At 43.9% G+C, this 12,694-nt stretch overlaps 1 long non-coding RNA gene across 1 annotated transcript; it reads left to right on the plus strand.

The window, feature by feature from the left end:
* The first annotated feature begins 1,300 nt into the window (after window positions 1-1,300).
* LOC132207797 (uncharacterized) lies at window positions 1,301-10,208 on the plus strand. Its single transcript, XR_009443837.1, has 3 exons — window positions 1,301-1,391; window positions 8,535-8,594; window positions 10,107-10,208. It is a non-coding gene; the product is annotated as an uncharacterized LOC132207797 (long non-coding RNA).
* Window positions 10,209-12,694: the final 2,486 nt, after the last annotated feature.

Below are 12,694 nucleotides of genomic sequence, written 5' to 3' on the forward strand. Positions count from 1 at the left end.
TATGGTCTAGGACCCCAAGATCCCTCTGGACATCACTGCTGTTTGGGGTCCTGCCATTAACTGTGTATCCCTTTCCTGAACACTTGGTCTCCTAAAATGCAACACCTCATGCCTGCCCAGATTAAATTCCATCGGCCATTTCTCCGCTCGTGTTTGCAATTGGTCTGTATCTTGCTGTGTCCTTTGACAACCTTCCATGCTGTCCACAAGTCCACTGGTCCTTATATCATCTGCAAACTTACTAATCCCCCATCTACATTTGCAACCAAGTCATTTCCATATATCACAAACAGCAGAAGTCACATCGATGCGGAACACCACTCGTCACTGAGCTGCAGCCAGAAAAACAGCTTTCCACCACTGAGACGGCAAGAACTGTAGATGCTGGAATCAGAGATAACCAAGTGTGGAGCTGGAGGAACGCAGCAGGTCAGGCTGCATCAGAGGAACAGGAAAGCTGACATTGTTGATGCTGCCTGGCCTGCTGTGTTCTCTTTGTTAGCCTTCCACCGCTACCGTCTGCCTTATATGGGCAGGCCAAGTCACCACGGATCTCATGGATCTTAATCTTCTGGATGAGCATACCATGAGGGACCTTGTTGAAAACCTTCGTAAAATCCATGTATATGTTATCAACTGTTCTGCCCTAATTGATCACCCTTGTCACCTCCTTGAAAACTTCAACTGACTTGGTAAGACATAACCTGCCCCGCATAATGCCATGCTGGCTGTCCCTTATTAGCCCATACCTTTGAGACATGAGACACTCACCAGTCTGTAGTTTCCTGGAAAGCCCCTGTTTTCCTGCTTGAACAGAGGAACGACTTTATCCACTCACCAGTCTCCGCAACCCCTCCAGTGCCTGGCAAGGATATCAGATCCTGTTGAAAGTGGGGTGTTGATGCATTTGTGTCATGATTGTGTTTTGTTTCAGCCCTAACATTCAAAGCAGTGCAAGAATGTCTTTGTGCAGCAGGCGAGTTGTGATGAGTCTGAGCCTTCATACAATTGCAAGATGTTGAAAATTTGCCATTATTTATGAAAACAGTGATAAATTTCCATGATCAACATTTCTGTTACACTGCAATGATTATCCCGTGGCATGTAAAATCAGAAAGATACGATAAAATGAGACTGGGTCATATGTAGGGAGAATGTTTGCCTTTCATGTCTATAGAAGTAGTGAAATATTTCCATGAATCTAAGAGTCACTTTTCCGTTCATTGAAGGACACAATCATCGCCTTGGAAGCTTCATCACGATACTACTTTGCATTTCTGAAGAGGGAAGAAGAAATCAACATGCAAATTCAATTCCATGGTTTTGGAAGTCCCATTGAGAACACGATTCATTTGCGCCGGCACAATGCTCTGACCGAGAAAGAATTGAAGGTGAGTTTGTAGTTTGGAAGATCGCAGCAATTTATGCATCAACTTGTTCATCAATAATGTTCCATTGCTTTCAAACTGCATTTTCCACTCTGCAAGATAATAACTGTTAGAACAAGCAACAGTATCGGTAGATGGTCTATGGGGAATGCAATGTTACAAAACCCAATCCATTCAACCACATAATTCAGATATGTCAACAAATTAAATATTCCAGCACAGGATAAAACAAGGAAGATGAGAGTGAGGAGGCAATAGCTCTGATGACAAAAGAACAGAAATTTACCTTTATCCATTCGAGCAAAAAAGCAGGCACACAAATAAATAATCATCTAACAATGCACGTGTGCAACGGAGGCTACAGGGGGACTAAGAATGCCGAATTGTTGTCATGCGTATTGCTGAAAGGATGATTGAAACAGAATCTGTGGTAAATTTGAAGAAATACAGATGATGCATCTCAGGATGTTGGAGGAAGAACATTTATGGACTAAGGCAAATTGTATTGCCCTTTACAGGAGTTATTAGGTTCATAATGAATTGAAAGACTTCCTTCTGTGCTGAAAGCTTTAGTTTAGTTGCAGCTGGATGACAATTTCTGTTCCTGGTAGTATTTAGCAAACTGTTAAAAGTGAATGTCACTGCACAGAATTCCAAACATGACTCCAATCAGTAGAGAAAATATCCAAGGGGTATCATGAGTTGTATCCTCTCATGTTGAACAATGCAGCTACAGATACAATGGAGGCACTGATGATAATCTTCCAAGAATCCTTAGATTGTGGAAAATTCTCAGAGGATTGAAAGATTGTGAACATAACACCATTATTACAAAGATACTTCGACAAAATAGCAAGCCAGTATTGCCAATTTAGGTCAACCTGGGTAGATGTTCATGCCGGCAATGAAAGATGAAATAACAGGGTACTTAGTGTGCTATAACATCCTACAGAGTTAACATCCTTTTATAAAGGGGAAATAATACTTGACAAACTTGCTACAGTGCTTTGAGAAGGAAACAAACATTACTGATGAAGGACCACCAGTTGATGTTGTCCATTGAGATTTCAACAAAGCATTTGATAAGGTACAGCTCATAAGGTGTCTCAAATGAAAAGAGCCCATGTGTTCAAGGGTAGTTTGTTCGGATGGACAGAGGACTGCATCGTAAATAGAAGTAGAGTCGTAGCAGCAGGATGGTAACTGACAAGTCATGTACGGCCACAGAGCGAATGCCGCGGATGCCATACACCTCATGTTGACTGGGTTGATTTTGGAAATGGCGGAGGGGATTGCTATGCTTAGGAAAGTTGGGCAGGCTGGGACTACGTTCATTGGCGTTTATAAGATTGAAAAAATCTTATTTTTTCAACATGTAAGATTCTAAAGAGGCTTGATAGTGTATATCCGTAGAGATTACTCCCATTTGTGAAAGATTTTACGACCAGAGGCCACATTTTCAAATTGGTTGCCTATTAATTCAGGGAAGAATTACTTCTTTCAGGTTGTAGCACTCTGTTGAACACTTTAGCCAAGAAGGTTTTAGAGGTAATGCCATTAATCATATGCTAGGCTGTAACGGCCAGGTTAATTTTTAAATCAAGAAACAATGATAATGAGAAAAGGGTCGAGGCCTGAAACGTCAGCTTTTGTGCTCCTGAGATGCTGCTTGGCCTGCTGTGTTCATCCAGCTTCACACTTTGTTATCTTGGATTCTCCAGCATCTGAGCTTCCCATTATCAGTGATAATGAGAAAGGGGTAGTCTTTACAGTGGAAGATACTTCAAGGATCCCCTTATTACTAAAGAATACAGGGAGGAATTAAACACATCACTACCACTCCATCACTACCATCAGAGAAGTAGCAGGAGACAATCTAATGGAGTGAAAGCAGATTAGACTCTTTGCCGTGATGGTTGACTTTCTAAGATTCTCAACAATGAGCTTCAGAGTCGGTGTCTGCGTTGATTGTAATTTCCCAAAAAGGTTTAGATTCCAGAGAAGCATCTGAGGGCTGGAAAACTGCCGATGTGACATACCTATTTAAAAAGGAGAGAGGCAAAAAGAAGATAACTACAACCGAAACAACGTAACATCAATTGTTGGAAATATGTGGCAATCAACTATGAAGGAAATAATAGCAGGGCATTTGGAAAATCAGAATCTAATCAAACAGAATCATCATAGATAATGGGAACTGCAGATGCTGGAGAATCCAAGATGACAAAATGTGAGGCTGGATGAACACAGCAGGCCAAGCAGCATCTCAGGAGCACAAAAGCTGACGTTTCGGGCCTAGACCCTTCATCAGAGAGGGGGATGGGGTGAGGGTTCTGGAATAAATAGGGAGAGGGGGAGGCGGACTGAAGATGGAGAGAAAAGAAGATAGGTGGAGAGAGTATAGGTGGGGAGGTAGGGAGGGGATAGGTCAGTCCAGGGAAGACGGACAGGTCAAGGAGGTGGGATGAGGTTAGTAGGTAGATGGGGGTGTGGCTAGGGGTGGGAGAAGGGATGGGTGAGAGGAAGAACAGATTAGGGAGGCAGAGACAGGTTGGACTGGTTTTGGGATGCAGTGGGTGAAGGGGAAGAGCTGGGCTGGTTGTGTGGTGCAGTGGGGGGAGGGGACGAATTGGGCTGGTTTAGGGATGTGGTGGGAGAGATTTTGAAACTGGTGAAGTCCACGTTGATACCATTATGCTGCAGGGTTCCCAGGCGGAATATGAGTTGCTGTTCCTGCAACCTTGGGGTGGCATCATTGTGGCACTGCAGGAGGCCCATGATGGCCATGTCATCTAAAGAATGGGAGGGGGAGTGGAAATGGTTTGCGACTGGGAGGTGCAGTTGTTTGTTGCGAACTGAGCGGAGGTGTTCTGCAAAGCGGTCCCCAAGCCTCCGCTTGGTTTCCCCAATGTTGAGGAAACCACACCGGGTACAGTGGATGCAGTATACCACATTGGCAGATGTGCAGATGAACCTCTGCTTAATGTGGAATGTCATCTTGGGGCCTGGGATAGGGGTGAGGGAGGTGGTGTGGGGGCAAGTGTAGCATTTCCTGCGGTTGCAGGGGAAAGTGTCGGGTGTGGTGGGGTTGGAGGGCAGTGTGGAGCGAACAAGGGAGTCACGGAGAGAGTGGTCTCTCCGGAAAGCAGACAGGGGTGGGGATGGAAAAATGTCTTGGGTGGTGAGGTCGGATTGTAGATGGCGGAAGTGTCAGAGGATGATGCGTTGTATCCGGAGGTTGGTGGGGTGGTGTGTGAGAACGAGGGGGATCCTCTTGGGGCGGTTGTGGTGGGGGCGGGGTGTGAGGGATGTGTTGCGGGAAATATGGGAGATGCGGTCAAGGGCGTTCTCGATCACTGTGGGGGGCAAGTTGCGGTCCTTGAAGAACTTGGACATCTGGGATGTGCGGGAGTGGAATGTCTTATCGTGGGAGCAGAAGCGGCGGAGGCAGAGGAATTGGGAATAGGGGATGGAATTTTTGCAGGATGGTGGGTGGGAGGAGGTGTATTCTGGGTAGCTGTGGGAGTCGGTGGGCTTGAAATGGACATCAGTTAGAAGCTGGTTGCCTGAAATGGAGACTGAGAGGTCCAGGAAGGTGAGGGATGTGCTGGAATGGCCCAGGTGAACTGAAGGTTGGGGTGGAAGGTGTTGGTGAAGTGGATGAACTGTTTGAGCTCCTCTGGGGAGCAAGAGGCGGCACCGATACAGTCATCAATGTACCGGAAGAAGAGGTGGGGTTTGGGGCCTCCAGTGACAGTGCAGCACTCCCTTAATATTGTGAAAGATTTTACGACCAGAGGCCACATTTTCAAATTGGTTGCCCATTAATTTAGGGGAAGAATTACTTCTTTCAGGTTGTGGCAATCTATTCAACACTTTAGCAGAGAAGGTTTTAGAGGTAATGCCATTAATTATATGCTCGGCCGAGATGGCCAGGTTAATTTTTAAATCAAGGAACAACGACAATGAGAAAAGGGTAGCCTTTACAGTGGAAGATACTTCAAGGATCCCCTTATTACTAAAGAATACAGGGAGGAATTAAACACATCACTACCACACCATCACTACCATGAGAGAAGTTGTAGTAGACAATCTAATGGAGTGAAAGCAGATTGGACTCTTTGCCGTGATGGTTTACTTTCTAAGATTCTGAACAATGAGCTTCAGAATCGGTGTATGCATTGATTGTAATTTCCCAAAAAGTTTTAGATTCGAGAGTAGCATCTGAGGGCTGGAAAAATGCTGATGTGACATTCCTATTTAAAAAGGAGAGAGGCAAAAAGAAGATAACTACAACCGAACCAGCCGAACATCTATTGTTGGAAATATGTGGTGATCAACTGTGAAGAAAATAATAGCAGGACATTTGGAAAATCAGAATCTAATCAAACAGAATCACCACAGCCTGCTGAAAGAGAAATTATGTCTGGCTAATTTGTTTTGGTTTTTGGAGGAAGTTTTGGAAGGAGAATTAATAGAGGAAAACCAGTAAATGTGTTGTGTTTGGACTTGGAGAAAGCATTTGAGAATGTACTCAAAGTAATAAGCTGAGAGCTGAGGTTTTGAAGGTAGTATATTGCGATGGTTCAGTATGCTTTGCATGTTCTGGAAGGAGAGATCACATCTCGAGTGAAATGCACCAAATGAATATATATTTTGGGGAACTTGGTGGCAATGTGGCAAGTCAGCGCAGAGGGTAAGAGGTGCCATTTGCTTGCTTTTTTTTGCCTGATAGTTCGTAAGCAGTTTTTGTTGAGACAGGGTGAATTGAAGCCAGAATCAGGGACCGAGAGGGTGAACCAGGTTCATTGGTTGGTGATCGCTACTGGTTTAAGAATCTATTATCGGTAGCTTTCAGATTGAAAGTAAATCGGAGAAATATTTACAGGCTACAAACTAAAAGACCAGAATGTTTTCAAATCAAATTAAGATCCAAGTAATTGAAATGGAGATGCCAGGCCAGATGATGATTTATTCCTACATGACGGGGGAGTGGTCAGACCCCATACTCCAGCTCAGGGTTGATGAACTGGAATCTCAGTTTCGACCAATCAACAAATCATGTGGGGCAGAGTTACCAGGGAATGCTGTGCTTCAGGAGGCAGTCACACACCTTAGATTAACTAGCTGAAACTCGGTCAGTGGCCAGAGACGTGAGAGTGTGACAAAGAACAGGGCAGGTGGAAGGATCCAGGATGTAGTGCAGAAGGAACCTTGGCCTTTGATCTTATCTAACAGGTTTGAGATTCTTTCTTCCTGTGTGGATGAGAGTGCAGGGTATAGGGAAGATGAGTAAACTGACTGTAGCACTGTGGTACAGGGGGGACATTCAGGAGGGGATAAAAAGTGAAATGTAGTTATAATCAGAGGTAGTGTAGTTTGGGGAATGAACACTGTTCGTTGTGACTAGGATCGAGAGTCTCGAAAGTAGTGTTGCCTGCCTGGTGCCCAGGTTCAGGATATTCCATCTCGGCTACAAAGGAACTTGAAGTGGGAGGAGTAGAAATCCAGCTTTTGTGGTCCACACAGGTACCATTGATATGGAAGAAAGAGGAAAGAGGTTCTGCTGAGGGATTATGAGCACTGAGGTGCTGAATGAGAAAGCAGAACCAGAATGGTAATAATCTCTGGATTATTATCTGAGCAATTTGGCACGGTGTGAGCATCATTATAGATGCAAATGCATTGTTCAAATGGTGGCATGGCAGAAATGTGTTTGAATTCATGGGACATTGGCATCGGTATGGGGAAGGAGGGAGTCGTTCTGTTGTTATAGGCTCGACGAGAATCATTTTGGGACAAGTATCCTGGCAAAATACAGAGCTCGGTCTTGGGGTAGGGCGTTAAAATAAAAAGTGTGGAGCGGGTGAGCTCAGTTGCATGGAAAATTGTGGAAAGAGTTAGAAGCTGGTAAGTGCTCAGCAAAGTTTCCAGAGCAAGTAATAGGACAAAAAGTATCGAAATGGTCAGGAATCTCACTTCAGCTGCAGCAGATAAGAAGGGTGGCTGTAAATGCCAGACTGAAGATCTTGTATTGAATTGCAGGGAGTGTATGAAACAAAGTGAATGAGTTTGTGGAGCAGATTGAAATTGACAGATACATCACTCTGGGTATCACAGAGAGGTGGTTGTTAGGGGATAAGTGTTGGGAACGAAATATCCAATGATTCATGTCCGATAGAAAGAACAGGCAAGTGGACAGAGATAACAAAGCGTGGAGCTGGATGAGCACAACAGGCCAAGAAGCATCTCAGGAGCGTAAAAGCTGACGTTTCGTGCCGAGACCCTTCTACTTCTGTGTGTTCGTCCTGCTGTGTTCGTCCAGCTCCACACTTTGTTATCTTGGATTCTGAAGCATCTGCAGTTCCCATTATCTCCGATACAAATGGACAGAGATGCCAGGGTTGGCTTGTCAGTAAGAAATGAGGTCGCGCTGAAGGAACCACAGCTCTTGTGCTTGTTTATTAATGACTTGGAGGAAAGAGGTGCATGTGCTGTGGCTAAATTTGTAGATGACTGAAAAAATATTTAGAAAGACAAGGCATGGCACAGAAACAGAGATTTACCAGGATGTGACTTGGATCGGAATGTATTAGCTGTAAGGTGGGTTTGGTGGAAATGTTGTGTCGTGATAAATGTCATGAGATCAACCATGATCTCAGCGAATGATGGAGGAAATTCAATGGGCCAAATGACTTTTTTTCTGAGTCTTCTTGTTTGACAATGCATTCATGAAGGCGTTTTTTTTTCTCTCTTGGATAAGATTTGAAAATGAAATGTATACACTTCCTTTTCATCTGGGAATAAATAACTGTTCTGAACGATTTCCATTGACGAATAGCAATCTGACAAGCATCACAATGTAAAGAGATTTTTAGCTTCTTTTTAATTGTAAATGTATTCTTTGGAATTAATTTGGCATATATTATTTACGTCTCAGGAAGTATGTTCATCACTGCATCTCAAAAAGTGGTGTGTTGTGTGACAACAGCTTTTTAAAGATCACTTCAATGGTTGTAACACGCATTAAATTACACTGTTGGCCAATCTGTCCATGATTATTTCATTATCTTATGTTTCAAACAGACAAGGAAATATTGGTGATGCAATGAAGAGTTTGATTCTCAAATATAATTGTTGTTATAGCTTCCGCTTGGAAGAAAGATTCACATCAAGTTGACTGGTCAAGTAAATGGGACACTGACTGTGAGTACTTTGAATGTTCGAGTTATTCCTAAAATGAAAGTTATGACCTTGATGATTTCTCTTTCATGCAGATATGAAGAGACTATTTTAAAATATCCTCTAGGTTAGTGGTTCAGGCATAAAAGTGCAATATGTATATTTAAGTATATACATGTACATGCGTAATCTGAAAAGATAATGAGTATAAATCACTTGTTACAAGGTGAGAATGAGTTATCCAGATAGTAAGAACTGCCAATGTTGGTGTCTGAGATAACACATTGTGGAGCTGGAGGAACACAGCAGGGCAGGCAGCATCCGAGGCTCAAGAAAGGTGAGGTTTTGGGTCAGGACCCTTCCTCAGAAATGGAGGGTGGAAGGGAGCTCAGAAACAAACAGTGTGGAGGGGGAGGAGGTGCTGGGGAAGGTAGGTGGGATGGTGATAAGTGAGTACTATCCAGATTGGAACAGATTTCCCCCAGCGGGTATTGAATATGAATTCCAAATCACTCTCAAAATCTTAGTGACTGTTAACATTCATGTTTTTTGTCTGTGTGTTTCAGTAATTGCATGACAGTTTGAATGGTTCTTTGAGAGTGAGGAACCTATGGACTCTCACACACCAAGATGGAATTTAGTTCAAAGAGTGACTTCAAAATAGTTGCTTGCTTTTAAAATCTTGACCATTTTTGCTGTCCAGTTGAATGAATTTAGCTTCATACTGCTTCAAGAGGAATTAGTGTTTAATAGGAACATATTTGTGAAACTTACAGTTCCGTAAGTTTTAGCATAAACTGGTGCAGCCTTTCGGTGCTTGCAAAAAGGCTCACCTCTCCGTTAATACCGAAGGAAAATTGGAGTTTAAAAGTAAGTTCACCCGCTGTCAGGGAATGAAATGATAATGTTGACTCAAATAGAATTTTTAAGAAAGTAATATATTTGTGAAACACTAAACTCCAATTAAAATTTGGATCTGCTTGTTTTACACATGGTTGGATATTGGATTCATTTTAAATGAGGGTGAAGATCACTTTAAATCCAGCATATTTGTGAAGAAAAGAAATAGCATGTCAAATAAAATTAACTGCATGACTCTACATAGCCCTATATGTAGAATTTCGTTCTGAACTATGAGACAGTTATGATCCCGTACTCCCTCAGTGCTCATGGCAAGAGTAAGACTCCTGTTTGACGTGCTATGCACTGCATGGAATGGTGGCGACATCAGATTCATTGATGCTTGAGAATCAAAAGAATATGACGATAAGATTTAAAATCAAAATCTCATTGAACACTTCAAGGAATGTATTACAGGAAGGTGGGGAAAGCATGTATGACTAATAGAAGGTGGTGGCACAGATCAAGTAGACCTGTGTGCTAAAACTTATGACAAATTTCACATTGAATGGAACAGTTTAAACAGGCTGGAGGAAGCAGACATGCCAGCTCAAACTTGTTGAATTTGTGCATTCTGTTCATAAACATCAGCAAAATTGTTGGAAACATGTTTATTCTTTCTCTTTTATTGCACAGAACCATACAATTAGACTGTTTTGATGAGGAACTTAAAGATTACGAGTCCCGTCCGTTTGACTCAGAGTTTGGTACCATAGGTTGGTACGACGTTCGTTGGAGAAGGAAAAGGGATGTTCCAGATACAGAAAATAGTCAAACCATTTACTACAAAGTCCGTTTCTGGTTAGTATTAATTAATGCAGTTAACATTTTTAGATCGATATGATTGCACAATGGAGTCAATAAGAAAATTCCATCTGATATTCCACAAATTTTAAGTGGATATTAAAGCCGCTGATTTCTTTTTCATGCTGTCTGCTGCTTTTAAGAATGGTTGTCTTACTGTCGAAATGTTTAGCTTTGACTCCATGGCTTCTTCCATTAGCTCACATTGAAACACATGTTTCTTCAGCCAAAAATGTACGTTAACCCGGTGTAGCTCGACCAACCTTCCCCTGTGGTCGTTCCCCTGAAATCCCCTGCGGTCGCTCCCCTGAAAAACAAGTATACCATTTTGGATACTGTTCCGGGGGACGACTTACCAGGGGCATGCAGTAGGGTGCAGGTCTCTGGCACAGAGTCTGTCCCTCTTGCACAGAAGGGAAGCGGGGATAGGAAGAGAGTGATAGTCATTGGGGACTCAATAGTTGGAGGGACTGATAGAAGATTTGCCGGGAACGAAAGAGACTGACGATTGGTGTGTTGCCGACCAGGAGCCAGGGTCCGTGATGTCTCGGATAGTGTGTTTAGGGTCCTGAGGGGAGAGGGTGACCAGCCCCAAGTCGTGGTCCACGTAGGCACCAGCTACGTAGGTAGAAAGAGGGATAGGGATGCCAGGCAGGATTTGAGGGAGCTAGGGTGGAAGCTGAGAGCTGGAACAAAGAGCGTGGCCATCTCTGTTTGTCACCCGTACCACGTGATAGCGAGGCAAAGAACAGGGAGAGATTTCAGCTGAAGACGTGGCTGCAGGGATGGTGCAGGTGGGAGGGCTTCAGGTACATGGACAATTGGGGCTCATTCTGGGGAAGGTGGGACCTGGACAAACAGGACGGTCTCCACTTGAACCAGAGGGGCACAAATATCCTGGGTGGGAAATTGGCTAGTGCCATTCGGGTGGATTTAAACGAGCTCAGAAGGGGGATGGGAAACTGAGGTGTAGTCCTAGTACACAGGAGGATGAGCGTAGGGAGGACATGGTCAGGACCTCACTGTCACAGGAGTGTGCTGGCAGACAGCAAGCTGGATTGAAGTGTGACGACTTTAATGCCGGGAGTATCCGGAATAAGTTAGGTGAGGTTGCAGCTTGGATAGGTACCTGGGACTTCGATGTTGTGGCCATTTCGGAGACATGGATAGAGCAGAGTCAGGAATGGATGTTGCAGGTTCCAGGGTTTAGATCTTTGATTAAGGTCTGGGAAGGTGGTAAAAGAGGGGGAGGTGTGGCTTTGTTGGTCAAGGACAGTATAACGGCGGCTGAAAGAACCTTTGAGGACTCGTCTACCGAGGTGGTATGGGCTGAGGTTGCCAAGGAAGGTTTGTCGACTGAGTCAGTATGGGTGGAAGTTCGGAACAGCAAGGCAGCAGTCACCTCACTGGGGGTTTTCTACGGCCCCCAAATAGCAGTTGAGAGATCAAAGAACTCATTGGCCGGCAGATAGTTGAAAAGTGCAAACATAGCAGGGTTGTTGTTCAGGGTGACTTCAACTTTTCCAATATAGATTGAAACCTCCTGAGTGCAGATGGTTTGGATGGTGCCGTTTTTGTCAGGTGTGTTCAGGAGGGTTTCCTTACTCAGTATGTGGACAGGCCGACGAGGCGGGAGGCCATTTTGGATTTGGTGCTCGGCAATGAGCCAGGACAGGTGTCAGATATCGTGGTGGGAGAGCACTTTGGCGACAGTGACTACAACAGCCTCACATTTACCATAGCCATGGAAAGGGAAAGGAGCAGTTACCAGGGGAAGATATTTAACTGGGGAAAAGGAAACTATGATGCTATCAGACAGGAGTTGGGAAGTAGAGATTGGGAGCAATTGTTCCGCAGAAAGGGCACAGCAGACATGTGGAGCTGTTCAAGGAGCAGTTGTTGCGAGTGATGTATGAATTTGTTCCTCTGAGACAGGTAAGAAGGGGTAAGATTAAGGAGCCTTGGATGACGGGTGCAGAGGTGCTTCTTGTCGAAAAGAAAAAGGCAGCGTACGTAAGGTGGAGGAAGTGAGGGTCTAGCACAGCTTTAGAGTATTACAGGCCTGCTCGGAAGGAGCTCAAAAGATATTGCCTGTACAATTGTTACCTGTTTCAACCTTTGCGTCCACGCTTGCTCATTCAATGGTGTCAAGATGCCAGCAGTGAGTGTACCTTCTCCATAGCCTAATGCCGTCAGCTCACACAAGACACAGTCCTTACTTAAAATCTTCTGATCAAACAAAGTTCATTGTTTTGGACATTTTAGTTACCTGTCATGAAACGAAAACTGATTCTGACTGGCGTGAACTGCAGTGCAAATGAATATAATCTGCGAAACGAGATTCCTTATGGGCTTGCATCCGCTAGAAATGATTGCTTTTCAAAGACGTTGCATACATACATTTATTTCTCCGATCACCT

This window comes from Stegostoma tigrinum, unplaced genomic scaffold (assembly GCF_030684315.1).
Source record: "Stegostoma tigrinum isolate sSteTig4 unplaced genomic scaffold, sSteTig4.hap1 scaffold_159, whole genome shotgun sequence".
Taxonomy (NCBI): domain Eukaryota; kingdom Metazoa; phylum Chordata; class Chondrichthyes; order Orectolobiformes; family Stegostomatidae; genus Stegostoma; species Stegostoma tigrinum.